The sequence below is a fragment of the Stigmatopora nigra genome, unplaced genomic scaffold (genome assembly GCF_051989575.1).
Source record: "Stigmatopora nigra isolate UIUO_SnigA unplaced genomic scaffold, RoL_Snig_1.1 HiC_scaffold_24, whole genome shotgun sequence".
Classification (NCBI taxonomy): domain Eukaryota; kingdom Metazoa; phylum Chordata; class Actinopteri; order Syngnathiformes; family Syngnathidae; genus Stigmatopora; species Stigmatopora nigra.
The window spans coordinates 392,797-417,010 of record NW_027551603.1 but is presented as its reverse complement, the minus strand read 5'-3'; the positions used below and the strand labels follow the sequence as shown (position 1 = coordinate 417,010).

The 24,214-nt window shown below is 54.5% G+C and overlaps 133 pseudogenes; all 133 read left to right on the top strand.

The window, feature by feature from the left end:
* Positions 1-31: 31 nt before the first annotated feature.
* Positions 32-150, top strand: LOC144189466 (5S ribosomal RNA; annotated as a pseudogene).
* Positions 151-206: 56 nt separating this feature from the next.
* Positions 207-325, top strand: LOC144187966 (5S ribosomal RNA; annotated as a pseudogene).
* A 56-nt stretch (positions 326-381) lies between these two features.
* LOC144187436 (5S ribosomal RNA) lies at positions 382-500 on the top strand (annotated as a pseudogene).
* Positions 501-556: 56 nt separating this feature from the next.
* On the top strand, positions 557-675 carry LOC144185085 (5S ribosomal RNA; annotated as a pseudogene).
* Positions 676-731: 56 nt separating this feature from the next.
* On the top strand, positions 732-850 carry LOC144189403 (5S ribosomal RNA; annotated as a pseudogene).
* Positions 851-906: 56 nt separating this feature from the next.
* On the top strand, positions 907-1,025 carry LOC144191040 (5S ribosomal RNA; annotated as a pseudogene).
* Positions 1,026-1,081: 56 nt separating this feature from the next.
* Positions 1,082-1,200, top strand: LOC144187331 (5S ribosomal RNA; annotated as a pseudogene).
* Positions 1,201-1,256: 56 nt separating this feature from the next.
* On the top strand, positions 1,257-1,375 carry LOC144189941 (5S ribosomal RNA; annotated as a pseudogene).
* Positions 1,376-1,431: 56 nt separating this feature from the next.
* LOC144186117 (5S ribosomal RNA) lies at positions 1,432-1,550 on the top strand (annotated as a pseudogene).
* Positions 1,551-1,606: 56 nt separating this feature from the next.
* LOC144188443 (5S ribosomal RNA) lies at positions 1,607-1,725 on the top strand (annotated as a pseudogene).
* Positions 1,726-1,781: 56 nt separating this feature from the next.
* LOC144190124 (5S ribosomal RNA) lies at positions 1,782-1,900 on the top strand (annotated as a pseudogene).
* Positions 1,901-1,956: 56 nt separating this feature from the next.
* LOC144188671 (5S ribosomal RNA) lies at positions 1,957-2,075 on the top strand (annotated as a pseudogene).
* Positions 2,076-2,131: 56 nt separating this feature from the next.
* LOC144188182 (5S ribosomal RNA) lies at positions 2,132-2,250 on the top strand (annotated as a pseudogene).
* A 56-nt stretch (positions 2,251-2,306) lies between these two features.
* On the top strand, positions 2,307-2,425 carry LOC144183210 (5S ribosomal RNA; annotated as a pseudogene).
* A 56-nt stretch (positions 2,426-2,481) lies between these two features.
* Positions 2,482-2,600, top strand: LOC144183128 (5S ribosomal RNA; annotated as a pseudogene).
* Positions 2,601-2,656: 56 nt separating this feature from the next.
* LOC144189221 (5S ribosomal RNA) lies at positions 2,657-2,775 on the top strand (annotated as a pseudogene).
* Positions 2,776-2,831: 56 nt separating this feature from the next.
* LOC144183191 (5S ribosomal RNA) lies at positions 2,832-2,950 on the top strand (annotated as a pseudogene).
* A 56-nt stretch (positions 2,951-3,006) lies between these two features.
* Positions 3,007-3,125, top strand: LOC144190444 (5S ribosomal RNA; annotated as a pseudogene).
* A 56-nt stretch (positions 3,126-3,181) lies between these two features.
* LOC144187261 (5S ribosomal RNA) lies at positions 3,182-3,300 on the top strand (annotated as a pseudogene).
* Positions 3,301-3,356: 56 nt separating this feature from the next.
* LOC144182458 (5S ribosomal RNA) lies at positions 3,357-3,475 on the top strand (annotated as a pseudogene).
* A 56-nt stretch (positions 3,476-3,531) lies between these two features.
* Positions 3,532-3,650, top strand: LOC144190059 (5S ribosomal RNA; annotated as a pseudogene).
* A 56-nt stretch (positions 3,651-3,706) lies between these two features.
* On the top strand, positions 3,707-3,825 carry LOC144188670 (5S ribosomal RNA; annotated as a pseudogene).
* Positions 3,826-3,881: 56 nt separating this feature from the next.
* Positions 3,882-4,010, top strand: LOC144186748 (5S ribosomal RNA; annotated as a pseudogene).
* Positions 4,011-4,066: 56 nt separating this feature from the next.
* On the top strand, positions 4,067-4,185 carry LOC144189940 (5S ribosomal RNA; annotated as a pseudogene).
* A 56-nt stretch (positions 4,186-4,241) lies between these two features.
* LOC144189379 (5S ribosomal RNA) lies at positions 4,242-4,360 on the top strand (annotated as a pseudogene).
* Positions 4,361-4,416: 56 nt separating this feature from the next.
* LOC144187965 (5S ribosomal RNA) lies at positions 4,417-4,535 on the top strand (annotated as a pseudogene).
* A 56-nt stretch (positions 4,536-4,591) lies between these two features.
* On the top strand, positions 4,592-4,710 carry LOC144189465 (5S ribosomal RNA; annotated as a pseudogene).
* A 56-nt stretch (positions 4,711-4,766) lies between these two features.
* On the top strand, positions 4,767-4,885 carry LOC144187964 (5S ribosomal RNA; annotated as a pseudogene).
* Positions 4,886-4,941: 56 nt separating this feature from the next.
* LOC144188549 (5S ribosomal RNA) lies at positions 4,942-5,060 on the top strand (annotated as a pseudogene).
* A 56-nt stretch (positions 5,061-5,116) lies between these two features.
* LOC144186701 (5S ribosomal RNA) lies at positions 5,117-5,235 on the top strand (annotated as a pseudogene).
* A 56-nt stretch (positions 5,236-5,291) lies between these two features.
* LOC144189402 (5S ribosomal RNA) lies at positions 5,292-5,410 on the top strand (annotated as a pseudogene).
* Positions 5,411-5,466: 56 nt separating this feature from the next.
* Positions 5,467-5,585, top strand: LOC144191039 (5S ribosomal RNA; annotated as a pseudogene).
* A 56-nt stretch (positions 5,586-5,641) lies between these two features.
* LOC144187330 (5S ribosomal RNA) lies at positions 5,642-5,760 on the top strand (annotated as a pseudogene).
* A 56-nt stretch (positions 5,761-5,816) lies between these two features.
* On the top strand, positions 5,817-5,935 carry LOC144189939 (5S ribosomal RNA; annotated as a pseudogene).
* A 56-nt stretch (positions 5,936-5,991) lies between these two features.
* LOC144186372 (5S ribosomal RNA) lies at positions 5,992-6,110 on the top strand (annotated as a pseudogene).
* A 56-nt stretch (positions 6,111-6,166) lies between these two features.
* Positions 6,167-6,295, top strand: LOC144183250 (5S ribosomal RNA; annotated as a pseudogene).
* Positions 6,296-6,535: 240 nt separating this feature from the next.
* On the top strand, positions 6,536-6,654 carry LOC144190135 (5S ribosomal RNA; annotated as a pseudogene).
* A 56-nt stretch (positions 6,655-6,710) lies between these two features.
* On the top strand, positions 6,711-6,839 carry LOC144185042 (5S ribosomal RNA; annotated as a pseudogene).
* A 56-nt stretch (positions 6,840-6,895) lies between these two features.
* On the top strand, positions 6,896-7,024 carry LOC144184890 (5S ribosomal RNA; annotated as a pseudogene).
* A 56-nt stretch (positions 7,025-7,080) lies between these two features.
* LOC144189259 (5S ribosomal RNA) lies at positions 7,081-7,199 on the top strand (annotated as a pseudogene).
* A 56-nt stretch (positions 7,200-7,255) lies between these two features.
* Positions 7,256-7,374, top strand: LOC144188115 (5S ribosomal RNA; annotated as a pseudogene).
* A 56-nt stretch (positions 7,375-7,430) lies between these two features.
* On the top strand, positions 7,431-7,559 carry LOC144184954 (5S ribosomal RNA; annotated as a pseudogene).
* A 56-nt stretch (positions 7,560-7,615) lies between these two features.
* LOC144186868 (5S ribosomal RNA) lies at positions 7,616-7,744 on the top strand (annotated as a pseudogene).
* A 56-nt stretch (positions 7,745-7,800) lies between these two features.
* Positions 7,801-7,919, top strand: LOC144189247 (5S ribosomal RNA; annotated as a pseudogene).
* Positions 7,920-7,975: 56 nt separating this feature from the next.
* Positions 7,976-8,094, top strand: LOC144188114 (5S ribosomal RNA; annotated as a pseudogene).
* A 56-nt stretch (positions 8,095-8,150) lies between these two features.
* Positions 8,151-8,269, top strand: LOC144187434 (5S ribosomal RNA; annotated as a pseudogene).
* Positions 8,270-8,325: 56 nt separating this feature from the next.
* LOC144185432 (5S ribosomal RNA) lies at positions 8,326-8,454 on the top strand (annotated as a pseudogene).
* Positions 8,455-8,510: 56 nt separating this feature from the next.
* On the top strand, positions 8,511-8,639 carry LOC144187212 (5S ribosomal RNA; annotated as a pseudogene).
* A 56-nt stretch (positions 8,640-8,695) lies between these two features.
* Positions 8,696-8,824, top strand: LOC144184148 (5S ribosomal RNA; annotated as a pseudogene).
* A 56-nt stretch (positions 8,825-8,880) lies between these two features.
* LOC144182995 (5S ribosomal RNA) lies at positions 8,881-8,999 on the top strand (annotated as a pseudogene).
* Positions 9,000-9,055: 56 nt separating this feature from the next.
* On the top strand, positions 9,056-9,174 carry LOC144182366 (5S ribosomal RNA; annotated as a pseudogene).
* A 56-nt stretch (positions 9,175-9,230) lies between these two features.
* Positions 9,231-9,359, top strand: LOC144186639 (5S ribosomal RNA; annotated as a pseudogene).
* A 56-nt stretch (positions 9,360-9,415) lies between these two features.
* LOC144188660 (5S ribosomal RNA) lies at positions 9,416-9,534 on the top strand (annotated as a pseudogene).
* A 56-nt stretch (positions 9,535-9,590) lies between these two features.
* Positions 9,591-9,719, top strand: LOC144182890 (5S ribosomal RNA; annotated as a pseudogene).
* A 241-nt stretch (positions 9,720-9,960) lies between these two features.
* LOC144184129 (5S ribosomal RNA) lies at positions 9,961-10,089 on the top strand (annotated as a pseudogene).
* A 56-nt stretch (positions 10,090-10,145) lies between these two features.
* On the top strand, positions 10,146-10,274 carry LOC144186528 (5S ribosomal RNA; annotated as a pseudogene).
* A 56-nt stretch (positions 10,275-10,330) lies between these two features.
* LOC144186638 (5S ribosomal RNA) lies at positions 10,331-10,459 on the top strand (annotated as a pseudogene).
* Positions 10,460-10,515: 56 nt separating this feature from the next.
* On the top strand, positions 10,516-10,634 carry LOC144185477 (5S ribosomal RNA; annotated as a pseudogene).
* A 56-nt stretch (positions 10,635-10,690) lies between these two features.
* On the top strand, positions 10,691-10,809 carry LOC144188113 (5S ribosomal RNA; annotated as a pseudogene).
* Positions 10,810-10,865: 56 nt separating this feature from the next.
* LOC144182889 (5S ribosomal RNA) lies at positions 10,866-10,994 on the top strand (annotated as a pseudogene).
* A 56-nt stretch (positions 10,995-11,050) lies between these two features.
* LOC144182503 (5S ribosomal RNA) lies at positions 11,051-11,169 on the top strand (annotated as a pseudogene).
* Positions 11,170-11,225: 56 nt separating this feature from the next.
* On the top strand, positions 11,226-11,344 carry LOC144186370 (5S ribosomal RNA; annotated as a pseudogene).
* A 56-nt stretch (positions 11,345-11,400) lies between these two features.
* On the top strand, positions 11,401-11,519 carry LOC144187297 (5S ribosomal RNA; annotated as a pseudogene).
* A 56-nt stretch (positions 11,520-11,575) lies between these two features.
* On the top strand, positions 11,576-11,694 carry LOC144187395 (5S ribosomal RNA; annotated as a pseudogene).
* A 56-nt stretch (positions 11,695-11,750) lies between these two features.
* LOC144185548 (5S ribosomal RNA) lies at positions 11,751-11,869 on the top strand (annotated as a pseudogene).
* A 56-nt stretch (positions 11,870-11,925) lies between these two features.
* Positions 11,926-12,054, top strand: LOC144183908 (5S ribosomal RNA; annotated as a pseudogene).
* A 56-nt stretch (positions 12,055-12,110) lies between these two features.
* Positions 12,111-12,229, top strand: LOC144187473 (5S ribosomal RNA; annotated as a pseudogene).
* Positions 12,230-12,285: 56 nt separating this feature from the next.
* On the top strand, positions 12,286-12,404 carry LOC144189757 (5S ribosomal RNA; annotated as a pseudogene).
* A 56-nt stretch (positions 12,405-12,460) lies between these two features.
* On the top strand, positions 12,461-12,579 carry LOC144185809 (5S ribosomal RNA; annotated as a pseudogene).
* A 56-nt stretch (positions 12,580-12,635) lies between these two features.
* On the top strand, positions 12,636-12,764 carry LOC144185495 (5S ribosomal RNA; annotated as a pseudogene).
* A 56-nt stretch (positions 12,765-12,820) lies between these two features.
* On the top strand, positions 12,821-12,939 carry LOC144189134 (5S ribosomal RNA; annotated as a pseudogene).
* A 56-nt stretch (positions 12,940-12,995) lies between these two features.
* On the top strand, positions 12,996-13,114 carry LOC144191412 (5S ribosomal RNA; annotated as a pseudogene).
* A 56-nt stretch (positions 13,115-13,170) lies between these two features.
* Positions 13,171-13,289, top strand: LOC144186201 (5S ribosomal RNA; annotated as a pseudogene).
* A 56-nt stretch (positions 13,290-13,345) lies between these two features.
* LOC144185800 (5S ribosomal RNA) lies at positions 13,346-13,484 on the top strand (annotated as a pseudogene).
* Positions 13,485-13,540: 56 nt separating this feature from the next.
* LOC144186424 (5S ribosomal RNA) lies at positions 13,541-13,669 on the top strand (annotated as a pseudogene).
* Positions 13,670-13,725: 56 nt separating this feature from the next.
* Positions 13,726-13,844, top strand: LOC144188606 (5S ribosomal RNA; annotated as a pseudogene).
* Positions 13,845-13,900: 56 nt separating this feature from the next.
* Positions 13,901-14,019, top strand: LOC144185796 (5S ribosomal RNA; annotated as a pseudogene).
* Positions 14,020-14,075: 56 nt separating this feature from the next.
* On the top strand, positions 14,076-14,194 carry LOC144190724 (5S ribosomal RNA; annotated as a pseudogene).
* A 56-nt stretch (positions 14,195-14,250) lies between these two features.
* Positions 14,251-14,369, top strand: LOC144185784 (5S ribosomal RNA; annotated as a pseudogene).
* A 56-nt stretch (positions 14,370-14,425) lies between these two features.
* Positions 14,426-14,544, top strand: LOC144182236 (5S ribosomal RNA; annotated as a pseudogene).
* A 56-nt stretch (positions 14,545-14,600) lies between these two features.
* LOC144181890 (5S ribosomal RNA) lies at positions 14,601-14,729 on the top strand (annotated as a pseudogene).
* A 56-nt stretch (positions 14,730-14,785) lies between these two features.
* On the top strand, positions 14,786-14,914 carry LOC144185191 (5S ribosomal RNA; annotated as a pseudogene).
* A 56-nt stretch (positions 14,915-14,970) lies between these two features.
* On the top strand, positions 14,971-15,099 carry LOC144183907 (5S ribosomal RNA; annotated as a pseudogene).
* Positions 15,100-15,155: 56 nt separating this feature from the next.
* Positions 15,156-15,274, top strand: LOC144185773 (5S ribosomal RNA; annotated as a pseudogene).
* A 56-nt stretch (positions 15,275-15,330) lies between these two features.
* LOC144182235 (5S ribosomal RNA) lies at positions 15,331-15,449 on the top strand (annotated as a pseudogene).
* Positions 15,450-15,505: 56 nt separating this feature from the next.
* LOC144181888 (5S ribosomal RNA) lies at positions 15,506-15,634 on the top strand (annotated as a pseudogene).
* A 56-nt stretch (positions 15,635-15,690) lies between these two features.
* LOC144185190 (5S ribosomal RNA) lies at positions 15,691-15,819 on the top strand (annotated as a pseudogene).
* A 56-nt stretch (positions 15,820-15,875) lies between these two features.
* On the top strand, positions 15,876-16,004 carry LOC144185188 (5S ribosomal RNA; annotated as a pseudogene).
* A 56-nt stretch (positions 16,005-16,060) lies between these two features.
* LOC144189163 (5S ribosomal RNA) lies at positions 16,061-16,179 on the top strand (annotated as a pseudogene).
* Positions 16,180-16,235: 56 nt separating this feature from the next.
* LOC144182888 (5S ribosomal RNA) lies at positions 16,236-16,364 on the top strand (annotated as a pseudogene).
* A 56-nt stretch (positions 16,365-16,420) lies between these two features.
* LOC144182502 (5S ribosomal RNA) lies at positions 16,421-16,539 on the top strand (annotated as a pseudogene).
* A 56-nt stretch (positions 16,540-16,595) lies between these two features.
* On the top strand, positions 16,596-16,714 carry LOC144186369 (5S ribosomal RNA; annotated as a pseudogene).
* Positions 16,715-16,770: 56 nt separating this feature from the next.
* LOC144182641 (5S ribosomal RNA) lies at positions 16,771-16,899 on the top strand (annotated as a pseudogene).
* Positions 16,900-16,955: 56 nt separating this feature from the next.
* LOC144187296 (5S ribosomal RNA) lies at positions 16,956-17,074 on the top strand (annotated as a pseudogene).
* A 56-nt stretch (positions 17,075-17,130) lies between these two features.
* On the top strand, positions 17,131-17,249 carry LOC144187394 (5S ribosomal RNA; annotated as a pseudogene).
* Positions 17,250-17,305: 56 nt separating this feature from the next.
* Positions 17,306-17,424, top strand: LOC144184266 (5S ribosomal RNA; annotated as a pseudogene).
* Positions 17,425-17,480: 56 nt separating this feature from the next.
* On the top strand, positions 17,481-17,609 carry LOC144184127 (5S ribosomal RNA; annotated as a pseudogene).
* A 56-nt stretch (positions 17,610-17,665) lies between these two features.
* Positions 17,666-17,784, top strand: LOC144189756 (5S ribosomal RNA; annotated as a pseudogene).
* Positions 17,785-17,840: 56 nt separating this feature from the next.
* Positions 17,841-17,959, top strand: LOC144188571 (5S ribosomal RNA; annotated as a pseudogene).
* Positions 17,960-18,015: 56 nt separating this feature from the next.
* On the top strand, positions 18,016-18,134 carry LOC144190988 (5S ribosomal RNA; annotated as a pseudogene).
* Positions 18,135-18,190: 56 nt separating this feature from the next.
* On the top strand, positions 18,191-18,319 carry LOC144185775 (5S ribosomal RNA; annotated as a pseudogene).
* Positions 18,320-18,560: 241 nt separating this feature from the next.
* On the top strand, positions 18,561-18,679 carry LOC144185411 (5S ribosomal RNA; annotated as a pseudogene).
* Positions 18,680-18,735: 56 nt separating this feature from the next.
* LOC144189752 (5S ribosomal RNA) lies at positions 18,736-18,854 on the top strand (annotated as a pseudogene).
* Positions 18,855-18,910: 56 nt separating this feature from the next.
* LOC144182019 (5S ribosomal RNA) lies at positions 18,911-19,029 on the top strand (annotated as a pseudogene).
* A 56-nt stretch (positions 19,030-19,085) lies between these two features.
* On the top strand, positions 19,086-19,204 carry LOC144190825 (5S ribosomal RNA; annotated as a pseudogene).
* A 56-nt stretch (positions 19,205-19,260) lies between these two features.
* On the top strand, positions 19,261-19,379 carry LOC144189547 (5S ribosomal RNA; annotated as a pseudogene).
* A 56-nt stretch (positions 19,380-19,435) lies between these two features.
* Positions 19,436-19,564, top strand: LOC144182599 (5S ribosomal RNA; annotated as a pseudogene).
* Positions 19,565-19,620: 56 nt separating this feature from the next.
* On the top strand, positions 19,621-19,749 carry LOC144185562 (5S ribosomal RNA; annotated as a pseudogene).
* A 56-nt stretch (positions 19,750-19,805) lies between these two features.
* On the top strand, positions 19,806-19,924 carry LOC144189133 (5S ribosomal RNA; annotated as a pseudogene).
* Positions 19,925-19,980: 56 nt separating this feature from the next.
* Positions 19,981-20,099, top strand: LOC144191411 (5S ribosomal RNA; annotated as a pseudogene).
* A 56-nt stretch (positions 20,100-20,155) lies between these two features.
* Positions 20,156-20,274, top strand: LOC144186200 (5S ribosomal RNA; annotated as a pseudogene).
* A 56-nt stretch (positions 20,275-20,330) lies between these two features.
* On the top strand, positions 20,331-20,469 carry LOC144186299 (5S ribosomal RNA; annotated as a pseudogene).
* Positions 20,470-20,525: 56 nt separating this feature from the next.
* Positions 20,526-20,654, top strand: LOC144186423 (5S ribosomal RNA; annotated as a pseudogene).
* Positions 20,655-20,710: 56 nt separating this feature from the next.
* On the top strand, positions 20,711-20,829 carry LOC144188605 (5S ribosomal RNA; annotated as a pseudogene).
* A 56-nt stretch (positions 20,830-20,885) lies between these two features.
* On the top strand, positions 20,886-21,004 carry LOC144190987 (5S ribosomal RNA; annotated as a pseudogene).
* A 56-nt stretch (positions 21,005-21,060) lies between these two features.
* LOC144185011 (5S ribosomal RNA) lies at positions 21,061-21,189 on the top strand (annotated as a pseudogene).
* A 56-nt stretch (positions 21,190-21,245) lies between these two features.
* Positions 21,246-21,374, top strand: LOC144183906 (5S ribosomal RNA; annotated as a pseudogene).
* Positions 21,375-21,430: 56 nt separating this feature from the next.
* LOC144185410 (5S ribosomal RNA) lies at positions 21,431-21,549 on the top strand (annotated as a pseudogene).
* A 56-nt stretch (positions 21,550-21,605) lies between these two features.
* On the top strand, positions 21,606-21,724 carry LOC144189236 (5S ribosomal RNA; annotated as a pseudogene).
* A 56-nt stretch (positions 21,725-21,780) lies between these two features.
* LOC144183234 (5S ribosomal RNA) lies at positions 21,781-21,899 on the top strand (annotated as a pseudogene).
* Positions 21,900-21,955: 56 nt separating this feature from the next.
* Positions 21,956-22,074, top strand: LOC144183037 (5S ribosomal RNA; annotated as a pseudogene).
* A 56-nt stretch (positions 22,075-22,130) lies between these two features.
* Positions 22,131-22,249, top strand: LOC144184244 (5S ribosomal RNA; annotated as a pseudogene).
* Positions 22,250-22,305: 56 nt separating this feature from the next.
* LOC144186474 (5S ribosomal RNA) lies at positions 22,306-22,424 on the top strand (annotated as a pseudogene).
* A 56-nt stretch (positions 22,425-22,480) lies between these two features.
* LOC144189224 (5S ribosomal RNA) lies at positions 22,481-22,599 on the top strand (annotated as a pseudogene).
* Positions 22,600-22,655: 56 nt separating this feature from the next.
* Positions 22,656-22,774, top strand: LOC144182043 (5S ribosomal RNA; annotated as a pseudogene).
* Positions 22,775-22,830: 56 nt separating this feature from the next.
* On the top strand, positions 22,831-22,939 carry LOC144187119 (5S ribosomal RNA; annotated as a pseudogene).
* A 56-nt stretch (positions 22,940-22,995) lies between these two features.
* LOC144186422 (5S ribosomal RNA) lies at positions 22,996-23,124 on the top strand (annotated as a pseudogene).
* A 56-nt stretch (positions 23,125-23,180) lies between these two features.
* LOC144188603 (5S ribosomal RNA) lies at positions 23,181-23,299 on the top strand (annotated as a pseudogene).
* Positions 23,300-23,355: 56 nt separating this feature from the next.
* On the top strand, positions 23,356-23,474 carry LOC144190986 (5S ribosomal RNA; annotated as a pseudogene).
* Positions 23,475-23,530: 56 nt separating this feature from the next.
* LOC144184003 (5S ribosomal RNA) lies at positions 23,531-23,659 on the top strand (annotated as a pseudogene).
* Positions 23,660-23,715: 56 nt separating this feature from the next.
* LOC144183905 (5S ribosomal RNA) lies at positions 23,716-23,844 on the top strand (annotated as a pseudogene).
* Positions 23,845-23,900: 56 nt separating this feature from the next.
* LOC144185409 (5S ribosomal RNA) lies at positions 23,901-24,019 on the top strand (annotated as a pseudogene).
* A 56-nt stretch (positions 24,020-24,075) lies between these two features.
* On the top strand, positions 24,076-24,194 carry LOC144189212 (5S ribosomal RNA; annotated as a pseudogene).
* The last annotated feature ends 20 nt before the right edge of the window (positions 24,195-24,214 follow it).

The window sequence follows — 24,214 nt, the reverse complement described above, 5'->3', positions numbered from 1 at the left end:
TTCATGGGTGTCCATCTGCAAGAGCAGTACCGCTCACGGCCATACCACCCTGAAAAGGCCCGATCTCGTCCGATCTCGGAAGCCACGCATGGTTCGGCCTGGTTAGTACCTGATTGGGAGACCGCTTGGGAATACCAGGTGCTGTGAGCATCATACCCCGCATCTTTTTCGACATTTCATGGGTGTCCATCTGCAAGAGCAGTACCGCTCACGGCCATACCACCCTGAAAAGGCCCGATCTCGTCCGATCTCGGGAGCCAAGCATGGTTCGGCCTGGTTAGTACCTGATTGGGAGACCGCTTGGGAATACCAGGTGCTGTGAGCATCATACCCAGCATCTTTTTCGACATTTCATGGGTGTCCATCTGCAAGAGCAGTACCGCTCACGGCCATACCACCCTGAAAGGGCCCGATCTCGTCCGATCTCGGAAGCCAAGCATGGTTCGGCCTGGTTAGTACCTGATTGGGAGACCGCTTGGGAATACCAGGTGCTGTAAGCATCATACTCAGCATCTTTTTCGACATTTCATGGGTGTCCATCTGCAAGAGCAGTACCGCTCACCGCCATACCACCCTGAAAAGGCCCGATCTCGTCCGATCTCGGAAGCCACGCATGGTTCGGCCTGTTTAGTACCTGATTGGGATACCGCTTGGGAATACCAGGTGCTGTGAGCATCATACCCCGCATCTTTTTCGAGATTTCATGGGTGTCCATCTGCTAGTGCAGTACCGCTCACGGCCATACCACCCTGAAAAGGCCCGATCTCGTCCGATCTCGGAAGCCAAGCATGGTTCGGCCTGGTTAGTACCTAATTGGGAGACCGCTTGGGAATACCAGGTGCTGTAAGCGTCATACCCAGCATCTTTTTCGACATTTCATGGGTGTCCATCTGCAAGAGCAGTACCGCTCACGGCCATACCACCCTGAAAAGGCCCGATCTCGTCCGATCTCGGAAGCCACGCATGGTTCGGCCTGTTTAGTACCTGATTGGGAGACCGCTTGGGAATACCAGGTGCTGTGAGCATCATACCCCGCATCTTTTTCGAGATTTCATGGGTGTCCATCTGCTAGTGCAGTACCGCTCACGGCCATACCACCCTGAAAAGGCCCGATCTCGTCCGATCTCGGCAGCCAAGCATGGTTCGGCCTGGTTAGTACCTGATTGGGAGACCGCTTGGGAATTCCAGGTGCTGTGAGCATCATACCCCGCATCTTTTTCGACATTTCATGGGTGTCCATCTGCAAGTGCAGTACCGCTCACGGCCATACCACCCTGAAAAGGCCCGATCTCGTCCGATCTTGGAAGCCAAGCATGGTTCGGCCTGTTTAGTACCTGATTGGGAGACCGCTTGGGAATACCAGGTGCTGTGAGCATCATACCCCGCATCTTTTTCGACATTTCATGGGTGTCCATCTGCAAGAGCGGTACCGCTCACGGCCATACCACCCTGAAAAGGCCCGATCTCGTCTGATTTTGGAAGCCAAGCATGCTTCGGCCTGTTTAGTACCTGATTGGGAGACCGCTTGGGAATACCAGGTGCTGTGAGTATCATACCCCGCATCTTTTTCGACATTTCATGGGTGTCCATCTACACGAGCAGTACCGCTCACGGCCATACCACCCTGAAAAGGCCCGATCTCGCCCGATCTCGGAAGCCAAGCATGGTTCGGCCTGGTTAGTACCTGATTGGGAGACCGCTTGGGAATACCAGGTGCTGTGAGCATCTTACCCCGCATCTTTTTCGACATTTCATGGGTGTCCATCTGCAAGAGCAGTACCGCTCACGGCCATACCACCCTGAAAAGGCCCGATCTCGTCCGATCACGGAAGCCAAGCATGGTTCGACCTGGTTAGTACCTGGTTGGGAGACCGCTTGGGAATACCAGGTGCTGTGAGCATCATGCCCCGCATCTTTTTCGACATTTCATGGGTGTCCATCTGCTAGTGCAGTACCGCTCACGGCCATACCACCCTGAAAAGGCCCGATCTCGTCCGATCTCGGCAGCCAAGCATGGTTCGGCCTGTTTAGTACCTGATTGGGAGACCGCTTGGGAATACCAGGTGCTGTGAGCATCATACCCCGCATCTTTTTCGACATTTCATGGGTGTCCATCTGCAAGAGCAGTACCGCTCACGGCCATACCACCCTGAAAAAGCCCGATCTCGTCCGATCTCGGAAGCCAAGCATGGTTCGGCCTGGTTAGTACCTGATTGGGAGACCGCTTGGGAATACCAGGTGCTGTGAGCATCATACCCCGCATCTTTTTCGACATTTCATGGGTGTCCATCTGCTAATGCAATACCGCTCACGGCCATACCACCCTGAAAAGGCCCGATCTCGTCCGATCACGGAAGCCAAGCATGGTTCGGTCTGTTTAGTACCTGATTGGGAGACCGCTTGGGAATACCAGGTGCTGTGAGCATCATACCCCGCATCTTTTTCGACATTTCATGGGTGTCCATCTGCAAGAGCGGTACCGCTTACGGCCATACCACCCTGAAAAGGCCCGATCTCGTCCGATCTTGGAAGCAAAGCATGGTTCGGCCTGTTTAGTACCTGATTAGGAGACCGCTTGGGAATACCAGGTGCTGTGAGCATCATACCCCGCATCTTTTTCGACATTTCATGGGTGTCCATCTGCAAGAGCAGTACCGCTCACGGCCATACCACCCTGAAAAGGCCCGATCTCGCCCGATCTCGGAAGCCAAGCATGGATTGGCCTGGTTAGTACCTGATTGGGAGACCGCTTGGGAATACCAGGTGCTGTGAGCATCATACCCCGCATCTTTTTCGACATTTCATGGGTGTCCATCTGCAAAAGCAGTACTGGCCACGGCCATACCACCCTGAAAAGGCCCGATCTCGTCCGATCTCGGAAGCCAAGCATTGTTCGGCCTGGTTAGTACCTGATTGGGAGACCGCTTGGGAATACCAGGTGCTGTGAGCATCATACCCTGCATCTTTTTCGACATTTCATGGGTGTCCATCTGCAAGAGCAGTACCGCTCACGGCCATACCACCCTGAAAAGGCCCGATCTCGTCCGATCTCGGAAGCCAAGCATTGTTCGGCCTGTTTAGTACCTGATTGGGAGACCGCTTGGGAATACCAGGTGCTGTGAGCATCATACCCCGCATCTTTTTCGACATTTCATGGGTGTCCATCTGCAAGAGCAGTACTGCTCACGGCCATACCACCCTGAAAAAGCCCGATTTCGTCCGATCTCGGAAGCCAAGCATGGTTCGGCCTGGTTAGTACCTGATTGGGAGACCGCTTGGGAATACCAGGTGCTGTGAGCATCATACCCCGCATCTTTTTCGACATTTCATGGGTGTCCATCTGCTAGTGCAGTACCGCTCACGGCCATACCACCCAGAAAAGGCCCGATCTCGTCCGATTTCGGAAGCCAAGCATGGTTCGGCCTGGTTAGTAGCTGATTGGGAGACCGCTTGGGAATACCAGGTGCTGTGAGCATCATACCCCGCATCTTTTTCGACATTTCATGGGTGTCCATCTGCAAGAGCAGTGCCGCTCACGGCCATACCACCCTGAAAAGGCCCGATCTCGCCAGATCTCGGCAGCCAAGCATGGTTCGGCCTGGTTAGTACCTGATTGGGAGACCGCTTGGGAATACCAGGTGCTGTGAGCATCATACCCCGCATCTTTTTCGACATTTCATGGGTGTCCATCTGCTAGTGCAGTACCGCTCACGGCCATACCACCCTGAAAAGGCCCGATCTCGTCCGATCTCGGCAGCCAAGCATGGTTCGGCCTGTTTAGTACCTGATTGGGAGACCGCTTGGGAATACCAGGTGCTGTGAGCATCATACCCCGCATCTTTTTCGACATTTCATGGGTGTCCATCTGCAAGAGCAGTACCGCTCACGGCCATACCACCCTGATAAGGCCCGATCTCGCCCGATCTCGTCCGATCTCGGCAGCCAAGCATGGGTCGGCCTGGTTAGTACCTGATTGGGAGACCGCTTGGGAATACCACGTGCTGTGAGCATCATACCCCGCATCTTTTTCGACATTTCATGGGTGTCCATCTGCAAGAGCATTACCGCTCACGGCCATACCACCCTGAAAAGGCCCGATCTCGTCCGATCTTGGAAGCCAAGCATGGTTCGGCCTGTTTAGTACCTGATTGGGAGACCGCTTGGGAATACCAGGTGCTGTGAGCATTATACCCCGCATCTTTTTCGACATTTCATGGGTGTCCATCTGCAAGAACAGTACCGCTCACGGCCATACCACCCTGAAAGAGCCCGATCTCGCCCGGTCTCGGAAGCCAAGCATGGTTCGGCCTGGTTAGTACCTGATTGGGAGACCGCTTGGGAATACCAGGTGCTGTGAGCATCATACCCCGCATCTTTTTCGACATTTCATGGGTGTCCATCTGCTAGTGCAGTACCGCTCACGGCCATACCACCCTGAAAAGGCCCGATCTCGTCCGATCTCGGGAGCCAAGCATGGTTCGGCCTGGTTAGTACCTGATTGGGAGACCGCTTGGGAATACCAGGTGCTGTGAGCATCATACCCAGCATCTTTTTCGACATTTCATGGGTGTCCATCTGCAAGAGCAGTACCGCTCACGGCCATACCACCCTGAAAAGGCCCGATCTCGTCCGATCTCGGAAGCCACGCATGGTTCGGCCTGGTTAGTACCTGATTGGGAGACCGCTTGGGAATACCAGGTGCTGTGAGCATCATACCCCGCATCTTTTTCGACATTTCATGGGTGTCCATCTGCAAGAGCAGTACCGCTCACGGCCATACCACCCTGAAAAGGCCCGATCTCGTCCGATCTCGGGAGCCAAGCATGGTTCGGCCTGGTTAGTACCTGATTGGGAGACCGCTTGGGAATACCAGGTGCTGTGAGCATCATACCCAGCATCTTTTTCGACATTTCATGGGTGTCCATCTGCAAGAGCAGTACCGCTCACGGCCATACCACCCTGAAAGGGCCCGATCTCGTCCGATCTCGGAAGCCAAGCATGGTTCGGCCTGGTTAGTACCTGATTGGGAGACCGCTTGGGAGTACCAGGTGCTGTAAGCATCATACTCAGCATCTTTTTCGACATTTCATGGGTGTCCATCTGCAAGAGCAGTACCGCTCACCGCCATACCACCCTGAAAAGGCCCGATCTCGTCCGATCTCGGAAGCCACGCATGGTTCGGCCTGTTTAGTACCTGATTGGGATACCGCTTGGAAATACCAGGTGCTGTGAGCATCATACCCCGCATCTTTTTCGAGATTTCATGGGTGTCCATCTGCTAGTGCAGTACCGCTCACGGCCATACCACCCTGAAAAGGCCCGATCTCGTCCGATCTCGGAAGCCAAGCATGGTTCGGCCTGGTTAGTACCTAATTGGGAGACCGCTTGGGAATACCAGGTGCTGTAAGCGTCATACCCAGCATCTTTTTCGACATTTCATGGGTGTCCATCTGCAAGAGCAGTACCGCTCACGGCCATACCACCCTGAAAAGGCCCGATCTCGTCCGATCTCGGAAGCCACGCATGGTTCGGCCTGTTTAGTACCTGATTGGGAGACCGCTTGGGAATACCAGGTGCTGTGAGCATCATACCCCGCATCTTTTTCGAGATTTCATGGGTGTCCATCTGCTAGTGCAGTACCGCTCACGGCCATACCACCCTGAAAAGGCCCGATCTCGTCCGATCTCGGCAGCCAAGCATGGTTCGGCCTGGTTAGTACCTGATTGGGAGACCGCTTGGGAATTCCAGGTGCTGTGAGCATCATACCCCGCATCTTTTTCGACATTTCATGGGTGTCCATCTGCAAGTGCAGTACCGCTCACGGCCATACCACCCTGAAAAGGCCCGATCTCGTCCGATCTTGGAAGCCAAGCATGGTTCGGCCTGTTTAGTACCTGATTGGGAGACCGCTTGGGAATACCAGGTGCTGTGAGCATCATACCCCGCATCTTTTTCGACATTTCATGGGTGTCCATCTGCAAGAGCGGTACCGCTCACGGCCATACCACCCTGAAAAGGCCCGATCTCGCCCGATCTCGGCAGCCAAGCATGGTTCGGCCTGTTTAGTACCTGATTGGGAGACCGCTTGGGAATACAAGGTCCTGTGAGCATCATACCCCGCATCTTATTCGACATTTCATGGGTGTCCATCTGCAAGAGCAGTACCGCTCACGGCCATACCACCCTGATAAGGCCCGATCTCGCCCGATCTCGTCCGATCTCGGAAGCCAAGCATGGTTCGGCCTGTTTAGTACCTGATTGGGAGACCGCTTGGGAATATCAGGTGCTGTGAGCATCTTGCCCCGCATCTTTTTCGACATTTCATGGGTGTCCATCTGCAAGAGCAGTACCCCTCACGGCCATACCACCCTGATAAGGCCCGATCTCGCCCGATCTCGTCCGATCTCGGAAGCCAAGCATAGTTGGCCTGGTTAGTACCTGATTGGGAGACCGCTTGTGAATACCAGGTGCTGTGAGCATCATACCCCGCATCTTTTTCGACATTTCATGGGTGTCCATCTGCTAGTGCAGTACCGCTCACGGCCATACCACCCTGAAAAGGCCCGATTTCGTCCGATCTTGGAAGCCAAGCATGGTTCGGCCTGGTTAGTACCTGATTGGGAGACCGCTTGGGAATACCAGGTGCTGTGAGCATCATACCCCGCATCTTTTTCGACATTTCATGGGTGTCCATCTGCAAGAGCAGTACCGCTCACGGCCATACCACCCTGAAAAGGCCCGACCTCGCCCGATCTCGTCCGATCTCGGAAGTCGAGCATGGTTCGGCCTGTTTAGTACCTGATTGGGGGACCGCTTGGGAATACCAGGTGCTGTGAGCATCATACCCCGCATCTTTTTCGACATTTCATGGGTGTCCATCTGCTAGTGCAGTACCGCTCACGGCCATACCACCCTGAAAAGGCCCGATCTCGTCCGATCTCGCCCGATCTCGGCAGCCAAGCATGGTTCGGCCTGTTTAGTACCTGATTGGGAGACCGCTTGGGAATACCAGGTGCTGTGAGCATCATACCCCGCATCTTTTTCGACATTTCATGGGTGTCCATCTGCAAGAGCAGTACCGCTCACGGCCATACCACCCTGAAAAGGCCCGATCTCGTCCGATCTCGGAAGCCAAGCATGGTTCGGCCTGGTTAGTACCTGATTGGGAGACCGCTTGGGAATACCAGGTGCTGTGAGCATCTTGCCCCGCATCTTTTTCGACATTTCATGGGTGTCCATCTGCTAGTGCAGTACCGCTCACGGCCATACCACCCTGAAAAGGCCCGATCTCGTCTGATCTCGGAAGCCAAGCATGGTTCGGCCTGTTTAGTACCTGATTGGGAGACCGCTTGGGAATACCAGGTGCTGTGAGCATCATACCCTGCATCTTTTTCGACATTTCATAAGTGTCCATCTGCAAGAGCAGTACCGCTCACTGCCATACCACCCTGAAAAGGCCCGATCTCGTCCGATCTCGTCCGATCTCGGCAGCCAAGCATGGTTCGGCCTGGTTAGTACCTGATTGGGAGACCGCTTGGGAATACCAGGTGCTGTGAGCATCATACCCCGCATCTTTTTCGACATTTCATGCGTGTCCATCTGCAAGAGCAGTACCGCTCACGGTCATACCACCCTGATAAGGCCCGATCTCGCCCGATCTCGTACGATCTCGGCAGCCAAGCATTGTTCGGCCTGGTTAGTACCTGTCTGGGAGACCGCTTGGGAATACCAGGTGCTGTGAGCATCATACCCCGCATCTTTTTCGACATTTCATGGGTGTCCATCTGCTAGTGCAGTACCGCTCACGGCCATACCACCCTGAAAAGGCCCGATCTCGTCCGATCTCGGAAGCCAAGCATGGTTCGGCCTGGTTAGTACCTGATTGGGAGACCGCTTGGGAATACCAGGTGCTGTGAGCATCTTGCCCCGCATCTTTTTCGACATTTCATGGGTGTCCATCTGCTAGTGCAGTACCGCTCACGGCCATACCACCCTGAAAAGGCCCGATCTCGTCTGATCTCGGAAGCCAAGCATGGTTCGGCCTGTTTAGTACCTGATTGGGAGACCGCTTGGGAATACCAGGTGCTGTGAGCATCATACCCTGCATCTTTTTCGACATTTCATAAGTGTCCATCTGCAAGAGCAGTACCGCTCACTGCCATACCACCCTGAAAAGGCCCGATCTCGTCTGATCTCGGAAGCCAAGCATGGTTCGGCCTGGTTAGTACCTGGTTGGGAGACCGCTTGGGAATACCAGGTGCTGTGAGCATCATACCCCGCATCTTTTTCGACATTTCATGGGTGTCCATCTGCTAGTGCAGTACCGCTCACGGCCATACCACCCTGAAAAGGCCCGATCTCGTCCGATCTCGTCCGATCTCGGCAGCCAAGCATGATTCGGCCTGGTTAGTACCTGATTGGGAGACCGCTTGGGAATACCAGGTGCTGTGAGCATCATACCCCGCATTTTTTTCGACATTTCATGGGTGTCCATCTGCAAGAGCAGTACCGCTCTGGGCCATACCACCCTGATAAGGCCCGATCTCGCCCGATCTCGTCCGATCTCGGCAGCCAAGCATGGTTCGGCCTGGTTAATACCTGATTGGGAGACCGCTTGGGAATACCAGGTGCTTTGAGCATCATACCCCGCATCTTTTTCGACATTTCATGGGTGTCCATCTGCAAGAGCAGTACCGCTCACGGCCATACCACCCTGAAAAGGCCCAATCTCGCCCGATCTCGTCCGATCTCGGCAGCCAAGCAGGGTTCAGCCTGTTTAGTACCTGATTGGGAGACCGCTTGGGAATACCAGGTGCTGTGAGCATCTTGCCCCGCATCTTTTTCGACATTTCATGGGTGTCCATCTGCTAGTGCAGTACCGCTCACGGCCATACCACCCTGAAAAGGCCCAATCTCCTCCGATTTCGGAAGCCAAGCATGGTTCGGCCTGGTTAGTACCTGATTGGGAGACCGCTTGGGAATACCAGGTGCTGTGAGCATCATACCCCGCATCTTTTTCGACATTTCATGGGTGTCCATCTGCTAGTGCAGTATCGCTCACGGCCATACCACCCTGAAAAGGCCCGATCTCGTCCGATCTCGGAAGCCAAACATGGATCGGCCTGTTTAGTACCTAATTGGGAGACCGCTTGTGAATACCAGGTGCTGTGAGCATCATACCCCGCATCTTTTTCGACATTTCATGGGTGTCCATCTGCTAGTGCAGTACCGCTCACGGCCATACCACCCTGAAAAGGCCCGATCTCGTCCGATCTCGCCCGATCTCGGCAGCCAAGCATGATTCGGCCTGTTTAGTACCTGATTGGGAGACCGCTTGGGAATACCAGGTGCTGTGAGCATCATACCCCGCATCTTTTTCGACATTTCATGGGTGTCCATCTGCAAGAGCAGTACCGCTCACGGCCATACCACCCTGAACAGGCCCGGTCTCGTCCGATCTCGGAAGCCAAGCATGGTTCGGCCTGGTTAGTACCTGATTGGGAGACCGCTTGGGAATACCAGGTGCTGTGAGCATCTTGCCCCGCATCTTTTTCGACATTTCATGGGTGTCCATCTGCTAGTGCAGTACCGCTCACGGCCATACCACCCTGAAAAGGCCCGATCTCGTCCGATCTCGTCCGATCTCGGCAGCCAAGCATGGTTCGGCCTGGTTAGTACCTGATTGGGAGACCGCTTGGGAATACCAGGTGCTGTGAGCATCATACCCCGCATCTTTTTCGACATTTCATGGGTGTCCATCTGCAAGAGCAGTACCGCTCACGGTCATACCACCCTGATAAGGCCCGATCTCGCCCGATCTCGTACGATCTCGGCAGCCAAGCATTGTTCGGCCTGGTTAGTACCTGTCTGGGAGACCGCTTGGGAATACCAGGTGCAGTGAGCATCATACCCCGCATCTTTTTCGACATTTCATGGGTGTCCATCTGCTAGTGCAGTACCGCTCACGGCTATACCACCCTGAAAAGGCCCGATCTCGTCCGATCTCGTCCGATCTCGGCAGCCAAGCATGGTTCGGCCTGGTTAGTACCTGATTGGGAGACCGCTTGGGAATACCAGGTGCTGTGAGCATCATACCCCGCATCTTTTTCGACATTTCATGGGTGTCCATCTGCTAGTGCAGTACCGCTCACGGCCATACCACCCTGAAAAGGCCCGATCTCGTCCGATCTCGTCCGATCTCGGAAGCCAAGCATGGATCGGCCTGTTTAGTACCTAATTGGGAGACCGCTTGTGAATACCAGGTGCTGTGAGCATCATACCCCGCATCTTTTTCGACATTTCATGGGTGTCCATCTGCTAGTGCAGTACCGCTCACGGCCATACCACCCTGAAAAGGCCCGATCTCGTCCGATCTCGCCCGATCTCGGCAGCCAAGCATGATTCGGCCTGTTTAGTACCTGATTGGGAGACCGCTTGGGAATACCAGGTGCTGTGAGCATCATACCCCGCATCTTTTTCGACATTTCATGGGTGTCCATCTGCAAGAGCAGTACCGCTCATGGCCATACCACCCTGAAAAGGCCCGATCTCGTCCGATCTCGGAAGCCAAGCATGGTTCGGCCTGGTTAGTACCTGATTGGGAGACCGCTTGGGAATACCAGGTGCTGTGAGCATCTTGCCCCGCATCTTTTTCGACATTTCATGGGTGTCCATCTGCTAGTGCAGTACCGCTCACGGCCATACCACCCTGAAAAGGCCCGATCTCGTCTGATCTCGGAAGCCAAGCATGGTTCGGCCTGTTTAGTACCTGATTGGGAGACCGCTTGGGAATACCAGGTGCTGTGAGCATCATACCCCGCATCTTTTTCGACATTTCATGGGTGTCCATCTGCAAGAGCAGTAACGCTCACGGCCATACCACCCTGAAAAGGCCCGATCTCGTCCGATCTCGTCCGATCTCGGCAGCCAAGCATGGTTCGGCCTGGTTAGTACCTGATTGGGAGACCGCTTGGGAATACCAGGTGCTGTGAGCATCATACCCCGCATCTTTTTCGACATTTCATGGGTGTCCATCTGCTAGTGCAGTACCGCTCACGGCCATACCACCCTGAAAAGGCCCGATCTCGTCCGATCTCGGAAGCCAAGCATGGTTCGGCCTGTTTAGTACCTGATTGGGAGACCGCTTGGGAATATCAGGTACTTTGAGCATCATACCCCGCATCTTTTTCGACATTTCATGGGTGTCCATCTGCTAGTGCAGTACCGCTCACGGCCATACCACCCTGAAAAGGCCCGATCTCGCCCGATCTCGGCAGCCAAGCATGGTTCGGCCTGTTTAGTACCTGATTGGGAGACCGCTTGGGAATACAAGGTCCTGTGAGCATCATACCCCGCATCTTATTCGACATTTCATCGGTGTCCATCTGCAAGAGCAGTACCGCTCACGGCCATACCACCCTGAAAAGGCCCGATCTCGTCCGATCTCGGAAGCCAAGCATGGTTCGGCCTGGTCAGTACCTGATTGGGAGACCGCTTGGGAATACCAGGTGCTGTGAGCATCATACCCCGCATCTTTTTCGACATTTCATGGGTGTCCATCTGCAAGAGCAGTACCGCTCACGGCCATACCACCCTGAAAAGGCCCGATCTCGTCCGATCTCGGAAGCCAAGCACGGTTCGGCCTGTTTAGTACCTGATTGGGAGACCGCTTGGGAATACCAGGTGCTGTGAGCATCATACCCCGCATCTTTTTCAACATTTCATGGGTGTCCATCTGCTAGTGCAGTACCGCTCACGGCCATACCACCCTAAAAAGGCCTGATCTCGTCTGATCTCGGAAGCCAAGCATGGTTTGGCCTGTTTAGGACCTGATTGGGAGACCGCTTGGGAATACCAGGTGCTGTGAGCATCATACCCCGCATCTTTTTCGACATTTCATGGGTGTCCATCTGCAAGAGCAATACCGCTCACGGCCATACCACCCTGATAAGGCCCGATCTCGTCCGATCTCGTCCGATCTCGGCAGCCAAGCATGGTTCGGCCTGGTTAGTACCTGATTGGGAGACCGCTTGGGAATACCAGGTGCTGTGAGCATCATACCCCGCATCTTTTTGGACATTTCATGGGTGTCCATCTGCAGGAGCAGTACCGCTCACGGCCATACCACCCTGAAAAGGCCCGATCTCGTCCGATCTCGGAAGCCAAGCATGGTTCGGCCTGTTTAGTACCTGATTGGGAGACCGCTTGGGAATACCAGGTGCTGTGAGCATCATACCCCGCATCTTTTTCGACATTTCATGGGTGTCCATCTGCAAGAGCAGTACCGCTCACGGCCATACCACCCTGAAAAGGCCCGATCTCGTCCGATCTCGGAAGCCAAGCATGGTTCGGCCTGTTTAGTACGTGATTGGGAGACCGCTTGGGAATACCAGGTGCTGTGAGCATCATACCCCGCATCTTTTTCGACATTTCATGGGTGTCCATCTGCTAGTGCAGTACCGCTCACGGCCATACCACCCTGAAAAGGCCCGATCTCGTCCGATCTCGGCAGCCAAGCATGGTTCGGCCTGGTTAGTACCTGATTGGGAGACCGCTTGGGAATACCAGGTGCTGTGAGCATCATACCCCGCATCTTTTTCGACTTTTCATGGGTGTCCATCTGCAAGAGCAATACCGCTCACGGCCATACCACCCTGATAAGGCCCGATCTCGCCCGATTTCGTCCGATCTCGGCAGCCAAGCATGGTTCGGCCTGTTTAGTACCTGATTGGGAGACCACTTGGGAATACCAGGTGCTGTGAGCATCATACCTCGCATCTTTTTCGACATTTCATGGGTGTCCATCTGCAAGAGCAGTACCGCTCATGGCCATACCACCCTGAAAAGGCCCGATCTCGTCTGATCTCGGAAGCCAATCATGGTTCGGCCTGGTTAGTACCTGATTGGGTGACCGCTTGGGAATACCAGGTGCTGTGAGCATCATACCCCGCATATTTTTCGACATTTCATGGGTGTCCATCTGCAAGAGAAGTACCGCTTACGGCCATACCACCCTGTAAAGGCCCGATCTCTTCTGATCTTGGAAGCCAAGCATGGTTCGGCCTGGTTAGTACCTGATTGGGAGACCGCTTGGGAATACCAGGTGCTGTGAGCATCATACCCCGGAACTTTTTCGACATTTCATGGGTGTCCATCTGCATGAGCAGTACTACTCACGGCCATACCACCCTGAAAAGGCCTGATCTCGTCCGATATCGGAAGCCAAGCATGGTTCAGCCTGTTTAGTACCTGATTGGGAGACCGCTTGGGAATACCAGGTGCTGTGAGCATCATACCCCGCATCTTTTTCGACATTTCATGGGTGTCCATCTGCAAGTGCAGTATCGCTCACGGCCATACCACCCTGATAAGGCCCGATCTTGCCCGATCTCGCCCGATCTCGTCTGATCTCGGCAGCCAAGCATGGTTCGGCCTGGTTAGTACCTGATTGGGAGACCGCTTGGGAATACCAGGTGCTGTGAGCATCTTACCCCGCATCTTTTTCGACATTTCATGGGTGTCCATCTGCGAGAGCAGTACCGCTCACGGCCATACCACCCTGAAAAGGCCCGATCTCGCCCGATCTCGGAAGCCAAGCATGGTTCAGCATGGTTCAGCCTGGTTAGTACCTGATTGGGAGACCGCTTGGGAATACCAGGTGCTGTGAGCATCATACCCCGCATCTTTTTCGACATTTCATGGGTGTCCATCTGCAAGAGCAGCACCGCTCACGGCCATACCACCCTGAAAATGCCCGATCTCGTCCGATCTCGGAAGCCAAGCATTGTTCGGCCTGTATAGTACCTGATTGGGAGACCGCTTGGGAATACCAGGTGCTGTGAGCATCATACCCCGCATCTTTTTCGACATTTCATGGGTGTCCATCTGCTAGTGCAGTACCGCTCACGGCCATACCACCCTGAAAAGGCCCGATCTCGTCCGATCTCGGCAGCCAAGCATGGTTCGGCCTGGTTAGTACCTGATTGGGAGACCGCTTGGGAATACCAGGTGCTGTGAGCATCATACCCCGCATCTTTTTCGACATTTCATGGGTGTCCATCTGCTAGTGCAGTACCGCTCATGGCCATACCACCCTGAAAAGGCCCGATCTCGTCCGATCTCGGAAGCCAAGCATGGTTCGGCCTGTTTAGTACGTGATTGGGAGACCGCTTGGGAATACCAGGTGCTGTGAGCATCAAACCCCGCATCTTTTTCGACATTTCATGGGTGTCCATCTGCTAGTGTAGTACCGCTCACGGCCATACCACCCTGAAAAGGCCCGATCTCGTCCGATCTCGGCAGCCAAGCATGGTTCGGCCTGGTTAGTACCTGATTGGGAGACCGCTTGGGAATACCAGGTGCTGTGAGCATCATACCCCGCATCTTTTTCGACATTTCATGGGTGTCCATCTGCAGGAGCAGTACTGCCCACGGCCATACCACCCTGAAAAGGCCCGATCTCGTCCGATCTCGGAAGCCAAGCATGGTTCGGCCTGTTTAATACCTGATTGGGAGACCGCTTGGGAATACCAGGTGCTGTGAGCATCATACCCCGCATCTTTTTCGACATTTCATGGGTGGCCATCTGCAAGAGCAGTAACGCTCACGGCCATACCACCCTGAAAAGGCCCGATCTCGCCCGATCTCGTCCGATCTCGGCAGCCAAGCATGGTTCGGCCTGGTTAGTACCTGATTGGGAGACCGCTTGGGAATACCAGGTGCTGTGAGCATCATACCCCGCATCTTTTTCGACATTTCATGGGTGTCCATCTGCTAGTGCAGTACCGCTCACGGCCATACCACCCTGATAAGGCCCGATCTCGTCCGATCTCGTCCGATCTCGGCAGCCAAGCATGGTTCGGCCTGTTTAGTACCTGATTGGGAGACCGCTTGGGAATACCAGGTGCTGTGAGCATCATACCCCGCATCTTTTTCGACATTTCATGGGTGTCCATCTGCTAGTGCAGTACCGCTCACGGCCATACCACCCTGATAAGGCCCGATCTCGTCCGATCTCGTCCGATCTCGGCAGCCAAGCATGGTTCGGCCTGGTTAGTACCTGATTGGGAGACCGCTTGGGAATACCAGGTGCTGTGAGCATCATACCCCGCATCTTTTTCGACATTTCATGGGTGTCCATCTGCTAGTGTAGTACCGCTCACGGCCATACCACCCTGAAAAGGCCCGATCTCGTCCGATCTCGGCAGCCAAGCATGGTTCGGCCTGGTTAGTACCTGATTGGGAGACCGCTTGGGAATACCAGGTGCTGTGAGCATCATACCCCGCATCTTTTTCGACATTTCATGGGTGTCCATCTGCAGGAGCAGTACTGCCCACGGCCATACCACCCTGAAAAGGCCCGATCTCGTCCGATCTCGGAAGCCAAGCATGGTTCGGCCTGTTTAATACCTGATTGGGAGACCGCTTGGGAATACCAGGTGCTGTGAGCATCATACCCCGCATCTTTTTCGACATTTCATGGGTGGCCATCTGCAAGAGCAGTAACGCTCACGGCCATACCACCCTGAAAAGGCCCGATCTCGCCCGATCTCGTCCGATCTCGGCAGCCAAGCATGGTTCGGCCTGGTTAGTACCTGATTGGGAGACCGCTTGGGAATACCAGGTGCTGTGAGCATCATACCCCGCATCTTTTTCGACATTTCATGGGTGTCCATCTGCTAGTGCAGTACCGCTCACGGCCATACCACCCTGATAAGGCCCGATCTCGTCCGATCTCGTCCGATCTCGGCAGCCAAGCATGGTTCGGCCTGTTTAGTACCTGATTGGGAGACCGCTTGGGAATACCAGGTGCTGTGAGCATCATACCCCGCATCTTTTTCGACATTTCATGGGTGTCCATCTGCTAGTGCAGTACCGCTCACGGCCATACCACCCTGATAAGGCCCGATCTCGTCCGATCTCGTCCGATCTCGGCAGCCAAGCATGGTTCGGCCTGTTTAGTACCTGATTGGGAGACCGCTTGGGAATACCAGGTGCTGTGAGCATCATACCCCGCATCTTTTTCGACATTTCATGGGTGTCCATCTGCTAGTGCAGTACTGCTCACGGCCATACCACCCTGATAAGGCCCGATCTCGTCTGATCTCGGAAGCCAAGCATGGTTCGGCCTGTTTAGTACCTGATTGGGAGACCGCTTGGGAATACCAGGTGCTGTGAGCATCATACCCCGCATCTTTTTCGACATTTCATGGGTGTCCATCTGCAAGAGCAGTAACGCTCACGGCCATACCACCCTGAAAAGGCCCGATCTCGTCCGATCTCGTCCGATCTCGGCAGCCAAGCATGGTTCGGCCTGGTTAGTACCTGATTGGGAGACCGCTTGGGAATACCAGGTGCTGTGAGCATCATACCCCGCATCTTTTTCGACATTTCATGGGTGTCCATCTGCTAGTGCAGTACCGCTCACGGCCATACCACCCTGAAAAGGCCCGATCTCGTCCGATCTCGGAAGCCAAGCATGGTTCGGCCTGTTTAGTACCTGATTGGGAGACCGCTTGGGAATATCAGGTACTTTGAGCATCATACCCCGCATCTTTTTCGACATTTCATGGGTGTCCATCTGCTAGTGCAGTACCGCTCACGGCCATACCACCCTGAAAAGGCCCGATCTCGCCCGATCTCGGCAGCCAAGCATGGTTCGGCCTGTTTAGTACCTGATTGGGAGACCGCTTGGGAATACAAGGTCCTGTGAGCATCATACCCCGCATCTTATTCGACATTTCATGGGTGTCCATCTGCAAGAGCAGTACCGCTCACGGCCATACCACCCTGATAAGGCCCGATCTCGCCCGATCTCGTCCGATCTCGGCAGCCAAGCATGGTTCGGCCTGGTTAGTACCTGATTGGGAGACCGCTTGGGAATACCAGGTGCTGTGAGCATCATACCCCGCATCTTTTTCGACATTTCATGGGTGTCCATCTGCTAGCACAGTACCGCTCACGGCCATACCACCCTGAAAAGGCCCGATCTCGTCCGATCTCGGAAGCCAAGCATGGTTCGGCCTGGTCAGTACCTGATTGGGAGACCGCTTGGGAATACCAGGTGCTGTGAGCATCATACCCCGCATCTTTTTCGACATTTCATGGGTGTCCATCTGCAAGAGCAGTACCGCTCACGGCCATACCACCCTGAAAAGGCCCGATCTCGTCCGATCTCGGAAGCCAAGCACGGTTCGGCCTGTTTAGTACCTGATTGGGAGACCGCTTGGGAATACCAGGTGCTGTGAGCATCATACCCCGCATCTTTTTCAACATTTCATGGGTGTCCATCTGCTAGTGCAGTACCGCTCACGGCCATACCACCCTAAAAAGGCCCGATCTCGTCTGATCTCGGAAGCCAAGCATGGTTTGGCCTGTTTAGGACCTGATTGGGAGACCGCTTGGGAATACCAGGTGCTGTGAGCATCATACCCCGCATCTTTTTCGACATTTCATGGGTGTCCATCTGCAAGAGCAATACCGCTCACGGCCATACCACCCTGATAAGGCCCGAACTCGTCCGATCTCGTCCGATCTCGGCAGCCAAGCATGGTTCGGCCTGGTTAGTACCTGATTGGGAGACCGCTTGGGAATACCAGGTGCTGTGAGCATCATACCCCGCATCTTTTTCGACATTTCATGGGTGTCCATCTGCAAGAGCAGTACCGCTCACGGCCATACCACCCTGAAAAGGCCCGATCTCGTCCGATCTCGGAAGCCAAGCATGGTTCGGCCTGTTTAGTACGTGATTGGGAGACCGCTTGGGAATACCAGGTGCTGTGAGCATCATACCCCGCATCTTTTTCGACATTTCATGGGTGTCCATCTGCTAGTGCAGTACCGCTCACGGCCATACCACCCTGAAAAGGCCCGATCTCGTCCGATCTCGGCAGCCAAGCATGGTTCGGCCTGGTTAGTACCTGATTGGGAGACCGCTAGGGAATACCAGGTGCTGTGAGCATCATACCCCGCATCTTTTTCGACATTTCATGGGTGTCCATCTGCTAGTGCAGTACCGCTCACGGCCATACCACCCTGAAAAGGCCCGATCTCGTCCGATCTCGGAAGCCTAGCATGGTTCGGCCTGTTTAGTACCTGATTGGGAGACCGCTTGGGAATACCAGGTGCTGTGAGCATCATACCCCGCATCTTTTTCGACATTTCATGGGTGTCCATCTGTTAGTGCAGTACCGCTCACGGCCATACCGCCCTGAAAAGGCCCGATCTCGTCCGATCTCGTCCGATCTCGGCAGCCAAGCATCGTTCGGCCTGGTTAGTACCTGATTGGGAGACCGCTTGGGAATACCAGGTGCTGTGAGCATCATACCCCGCATCTTTTTCGACTTTTCATGGGTGTCCATCTGCAAGAGCAATACCGCTCACGGCCATACCACCCTGATAAGGCCCGATCTCGTCCGATCTCGTCCGATCTCGGCAGCCAAGCATTGTTCGGCCTGGTTAGTACCTGATTGGGAGACCGCTTGGGACTACCAGGTGCTGTGAGCATCATACCCCGCATCTTTTTCGACATTTCATGGGTGTCCATCTGCAAGAGCAGTACCTGCCATGGCCATACCACCCTGAAAAGGCCCGACCTCGTCCGATCTCGGAAGCCAAGCATGGTTCGGCCTGGTTAGTACCTGATTGGGAGACCGCTTGGGAATACCAGGTGCTGTGAGCATCATACCCCGCATCTTTTTCGACATTTCATGGGTGTCCATCTGCAAAAGCAGTACCGCTCACGGCCATACCACCCTGAAAAGGCCCGATCTCGTCCGATCTCGGAAGCCAAGCATGGTTCGGCCTGGTTAGTACCTGATTGGGAGACCGCTTGGGAATACCACGTGCTGTGAGCATCATACCCCGCATCTTTTTCGACATTTCATGGGTGTCCATCTGCAAGTGCAGTATCGCTCACGGCCATACCACCCTGAAAAGGCCCGATCTCGCCCGATCTCGGCAGCCAAGCATGATTCGGCCTGGTTAGTACCTGATTGGGAGACCGCTTGGGAATACCAGGTGCTGTGAGCATCAAACCCCGCATCTTTTTCGACATTTCATGGGTGTCCATCTGCTAGTGCAGTACCGCTCACGGCCATACCACCCTGAAAAGGCCCGATCTCGTCCGATCTCGGCAGCCAAGCATGGTTCGGCCTGTTTAGTACCTGATTGGGAGACCGCTTCGGAATACCAGGTGCTGTGAGCATCATACCCCGCATCTTTTTCGACATTTCATGGGTGTCCATCTGCTAGTGCAGTACCGCTCACGGCCATACCACCCTGAAAAGGCCCGATCTCGTCCGATCTCGGAAGCCAAGCATGGTTCGGCCTGTTTAGTACCGGATTGGGAGACTGCTTGGGAATACCAGGTGCTGTGAGCATCATACCCCGCATCTTTTTCGACATTTCATGGATGTCCATCTGCAAGAGCAGTACCGCTCACGGCCATACCACCCTGATAAGGCCCGATCCCGCCCGATCTCGTCCGATCTCGGCAGCCAAGCATGGTTCGGCCTGGTTAGTACCTGATTGGGAGACCGCTTGGGAATACCAGGTGCTGTGAGCATCATACCCCGCATCTTTTTCGACATTTCATGGGTGTCCATCTGCTAGTGCAGTACCGCTCACGGCCATACCACCCTGATAAGGCCCGATCTCGCCCGATTTCGTCCGATCTCGGCAGCCAAGCATGGTTCGGCCTGTTTAGTACCTGATTGGGAGACCGCTTGGGAATACCAGGTGCTGTGAGCATCATACCTCGCATCTTTTTCGACATTTCATGGGTGTCCATCTGCAAGAGCAGTACCGCTCATGGCCATACCACCCTGAAAAGGCCCGATCTCGTCTGATCTCGGAAGCCAATCATGGTTCGGCCTGGTTAGTACCTGATTGGGTGACCGCTTGGGAATACCAGGTGCTGTGAGCATCATACCCCGCATATTTTTCGACATTTCATGGGTGTCCATCTGCAAGAGAAGTACCGCTTACGGCCATACCACCCTGTAAAGGCCCGATCTCTTCTGATCTTGGAAGCCAAGCATGGTTCGGCCTGGTTAGTACCTGATTGGGAGACCGCTTGGGAATACCAGGTGCTGTGAGCATCATACCCCGGAACTTTTTCGACATTTCATGGGTGTCCATCTGCATGAGCAGTACTACTCACGGCCATACCACCCTGAAAAGGCCTGATCTCGTCCGATATCGGAAGCCAAGCATGGTTCAGCCTGTTTAGTACCTGATTGGGAGACCGCTTGGGAATACCAGGTGCTGTGAGCATCATACCCCGCATCTTTTTCGACATTTCATGGGTGTCCATCTGCAAGTGCAGTATCGCTCACGGCCATACCACCCTGTTAAGGCCCGATCTTGCCCGATCTCGCCCGATCTCGTCTGATCTCGGCAGCCAAGCATGGTTCGGCCTGGTTAGTACCTGATTGGGAGACCGCTTGGGAATACCAGGTGCTGTGAGCATCTTACCCCGCATCTTTTTCGACATTTCATGGGTGTCCATCTGCGAGAGCAGTACCGCTCACGGCCATACCACCCTGAAAAGGCCCGATCTCGCCCGATCTCGGAAGCCAAGCATGGTTCAGCATGGTTCAGCCTGGTTAGTACCTGATTGGGAGACCGCTTGGGAATACCAGGTGCTGTGAGCATCATACCCCGCATCTTTTTCGACATTTCATGGGTGTCCATCTGCAAGAGCAGCACCGCTCACGGCCATACCACCCTGAAAATGCCCGATCTCGTCCGATCTCGGAAGCCAAGCATTGTTCGGCCTGTATAGTACCTGATTGGGAGACCGCTTGGGAATACCAGGTGCTGTGAGCATCATACCCCGCATCTTTTTCGACATTTCATGGGTGTCCATCTGCTAGTGCAGTACCGCTCACGGCCATACCACCCTGAAAAGGCCCGATCTCGTCCGATCTCGGAAGCCTAGCATGGTTCGGCCTGTTTAGTACCTGATTGGGAGACCGCTTGGGAATACCAGGTGCTGTGAGCATCATACCCCGCATCTTTTTCGACATTTCATGGGTGTCCATCTGCTAGTGCAGTACCGTTCACGGCCATACCACCCTGAAAAGGCCCGATCTTGTCCGATCTCGTCCGATCTCGGCAGCCAAGCATGGTTCGGCCTGGTTAGTACCTGATTGGGAGACCGCTTGGGAATACCAGGTGCTGTGAGCATCATACCCCGCATCTTTTTCGACATTTCATGGGTGTCCATCTGCAAGAGCAATACCGCTCACGGCCATACCACCCTGATAAGGCCCGATCTCGTCCGATCTCGTCCGATCTCGGCAGCCAAGCATGGTTCGGCCTGGTTAGTACCTGATTGGGAGACCGCTTGGGAATACCAGGTGCTGTGAGCATCATACCCCGCATCTTTTTCGACATTTCATGGGTGTCCATCTGCAAGAGCAGTACCTGCCATGGCCATACCACCCTGAAAAGGCCCGACCTCGTCCGATCTCGGAAGCCAAGCATGGTTCGGCCTGGTTAGTACCTGATTGGGAGACCGCTTGGGAATACCAGGTGCTGTGAGCATCATACCCCGCATCTTTTTCGACATTTCATGGGTGTCCATCTGCAAAGGCAGTACCGCTCACGGCCATACCACCCTGAAAAGGCCCGATCTCGTCCGATCTCGGAAGCCAAGCATGGTTCGGCCTGGTTAGTACCTGATTGGGAGACCGCTTGGGAATACCAGGTGCTGTGAGCATCATACCCCGCATCTTTTTCGACATTTCATGGGTGTCCATCTGCAAGGGCAGTACCGCTCACGGCCATACCACCCTGAAAAGGCCCGATCTCGTCCGATCTCTGCAGCCAAGCATTGTTCGGCCTGGTTAGTACCTGATTGGGAGACCGCTTGGGAATACCAGGTGCTGTGAGCGTCATACCCCGCATCTTTTTCGACATTTCATGGGTGTCCATCTGCAAGACCAGGACCGCTCACGGCCATACCACCCTGAAAAGGCCCGATCTCGTCCGACCTCGGAAGCCAAGCATGGTTCGGCCTGGTTAGTACCTGATTGGGAGACCGCTTGGGAATACCAGGTGCTGTGAGCATCATACCCCGCATCTTTTTCGACATTTCATGGGTGTCCATCTGCAATTGCGGTACCGCTCACGGATATACCACCCTGAAAAGGCCCGATCTCGTCCGATCTCGGAAGCCAAGCATTGTTCGGCCTGTTTAGTACCTGATTGGGAGACCGCTTGGGAATACCAGGTGCTGTGAGCATCATACCCCGCATCTTTTTCGACATTTCATGGGTGTCCATCTGCAAGAGCAGTACCGCTCATGGCCATACCACCCTGAAAAGGCCTGATCTCGCATGATCTCGGAAGCCAAGCATGGTTCGCCCTGTTTAGTACCTGATTGGGAGACCGCTTGGGAATACCAGGTGCTGTGAGCATCATACCCCGCATCTTTTTCGACATTTCATGGGTGTCCATCTGCAAGCGCAGTACCGCTCACGGCCATACCACCCTGAAAAGGCCCGATCTCGTCCGATCTCGGAAGCCAAGCATGGTTCGGCCTGGTTAGTACCTGATTGGGAGACCGCTTGGGAATACCAGGTGCTGTGAGCATCATGCCCCGCATCTTTTTCGACATTTCATGGGTGTCCATCTGCAAGGGCAGTACCGCTTACGGCCATACCACCCTGATAAGGCCCGAACTCGCCCGATCTCGGAAGCCAAGCATGGTTCGGCCTGGTTAGTACCTGATTGGGAGACCGCTTGGGAATACCAGGTGCTGTGAGCATCATACCCCGCATCTTTTTCGACATTTCATGGGTGTCCATCTGCAAGAGCAGTACCACTCACGGCCATACCACCCTGATAAGGCCCGATCTCGGAAGCCAAGCATGGTTCGGCCTGGTTAGTACCTGATTGGGAGACCGCTTGGGAATACCAGGTGCTGTGAGCATCTTACCCCGCATCTTTTTCGACATTTCATGGGTGTCCATCTGCGAGAGCAGTACCGCTCACGGCCATACCACCCTGAAAAGGCCCGATCTCGCCCGATCTCGGAAGCCAAGCATGGTTCAGCATGGTTCAGCCTGGTTAGTACCTGATTGGGAGACCGCTTGGGAATACCAGGTGCTGTGAGCATCATACCCCGCATCTTTTTCGACATTTCATGGGTGTCCATCTGCAAGAGCAGCACCGCTCACGGCCATACCACCCTGAAAATGCCCGATCTCGTCCGATCTCGGAAGCCAAGCATTGTTCGGCCTGTATAGTACCTGATTGGGAGACCGCTTGGGAATACCAGGTGCTGTGAGCATCATACCCCGCATCTTTTTCGACATTTCATGGGTGTCCATCTGCTAGTGCAGTACCGCTCACGGCCATACCACCCTGAAAAGGCCCGATCTCGTCCGATCTCGGAAGCCTAGCATGGTTCGGCCTGTTTAGTACCTGATTGGGAGACCGCTTGGGAATACCAGGTGCTGTGAGCATCATACCCCGCATCTTTTTCGACATTTCATGGGTGTCCATCTGCTAGTGCAGTACCGTTCACGGCCATACCACCCTGAAAAGGCCCGATCTCGTCCGATCTCGTCCGATCTCGGCAGCCAAGCATGGTTCGGCCTGGTTAGTACCTGATTGGGAGACCGCTTGGGAATACCAGGTGCTGTGAGCATCATACCCCGCATCTTTTTCGACATTTCATGGGTGTCCATCTGCAAGAGCAATACCGCTCACGGCCATACCACCCTGATAAGGCCCGATCTCGTCCGATCTCGTCCGATCTCGGCAGCCAAGCATGGTTCGGCCTGGTTAGTACCTGATTGGGAGACCGCTTGGGAATACCAGGTGCTGTGAGCATCATACCCCGCATCTTTTTCGACATTTCATGGGTGTCCATCTGCAAGAGCAGTACCTGCCATGGCCATACCACCCTGAAAAGGCCCGACCTCGTCCGATCTCGGAAGCCAAGCATGGTTCGGCCTGGTTAGTACCTGATTGGGAGACCGCTTGGGAATACCAGGTGCTGTGAGCATCATACCCCGCATCTTTTTCGACATTTCATGGGTGTCCATCTGCAAAGGCAGTACCGCTCACGGCCATACCACCCTGAAAAGGCCCGATCTCGTCCGATCTCGGAAGCCAAGCATGGTTCGGCCTGGTTAGTACCTGATTGGGAGACCGCTTGGGAATACCAGGTGCTGTGAGCATCATACCCCGCATCTTTTTC